The sequence below is a fragment of the Mus pahari genome, chromosome 3 (genome assembly GCF_900095145.1).
Source record: "Mus pahari chromosome 3, PAHARI_EIJ_v1.1, whole genome shotgun sequence".
NCBI classification, from domain to species: domain Eukaryota; kingdom Metazoa; phylum Chordata; class Mammalia; order Rodentia; family Muridae; genus Mus; species Mus pahari.
The window spans coordinates 109,693,235-109,694,278 of NC_034592.1; the positions used below are offsets into that span (position 1 = coordinate 109,693,235).

The 1,044-nt window shown below is 38.3% G+C and overlaps 1 protein-coding gene across 2 annotated transcripts in view; it reads right to left on the minus strand.

Moving 5' to 3' along the window:
• The window catches only part of Atp8b4 (ATPase phospholipid transporting 8B4 (putative)), a 177,924-nt gene that overhangs the window by 134,135 nt on the left and 42,745 nt on the right, over positions 1-1,044 (minus strand). The window lies entirely within an intron of this gene.

Consider the following 1,044-nt stretch of genomic DNA (forward strand, 5'->3'; position numbering starts at 1 on the left):
AAAAAAAACCTAGGATAGCAAAAACTATTCTCAATGATAAAAGAATCTCTGGGGGAATCACTATGCCTGACCTAAAACTGTACTACAGAGCAATTATGATGAAAAAAAAAAAAAAAAAAGCATGGTACTGGTATAGCGGTATAGCAACAGACAGGTAGACCAATGGAATAGAACTGAAGACCCAGAAATGAAACCACACATCTATGGTCACTTGATCTTTGACAAGGGAGCTAAAACTGTCCAGTGGAAAAATGACAGCATTTTCAACAAATAGTACTAGCACAACTGGCTGTTATCATGTAGAAGAATGAGAATTGATCCATTCTTCTCTCCTTGTACTAAGCTCAAGTCTAAGTGGATCAAGGAACTCCACATAACACCAGAGACACTGAAACTTTTAGAGGAGAAAGTGGGGAAAAGCCTCGAAGATATGGGCACAGGGGAAAAATTCCTGAATAGAACTATAAAGGCTTGTGCTGTAAGATCGAGAATTGAAAAATGGGACCTCATAAAATAGCAAAGTTCTTTAAGGCAAAAGACACCGTCAATAAGACAAAAAGGCCACCTACAGATTGGGAAAGGATCTTTACCAATCCTAAATCAATCCTAAATCCTAATATCCATTATATATAAAGAACTCAAGAAGACAGACTCCAGAAAATCAAATAACCCCATTAAAAAAAAGAGGGGCGCAGAACTAAACAAAGAATTCTCAACTGAGGAATATTGAATGGCTGAGAAACACCTCAAAAAAATGTTCAACATCCTTAGTCATCAATGAAATGCAAATCAAAACAACCTTGAGATTCCACCTCACACCAGTCAGAATGGCTAAGATCAAAAATTCAGGTTACCGCAGATGCTGGTGAGGATATGGAGAAAGAGGAACACTCCTCCATTGTTGGTGGGACTGCAAGCTTGTAAAACTACTCTGGAAATCAATCTGGCAGTTCCTCAGAAAATTGGACATAGTACTATCAGAGGATCCAGCAATACCTCTCCTGGGCATATATCCAGAAGATGTTCCAACTGGTAATAAGAACA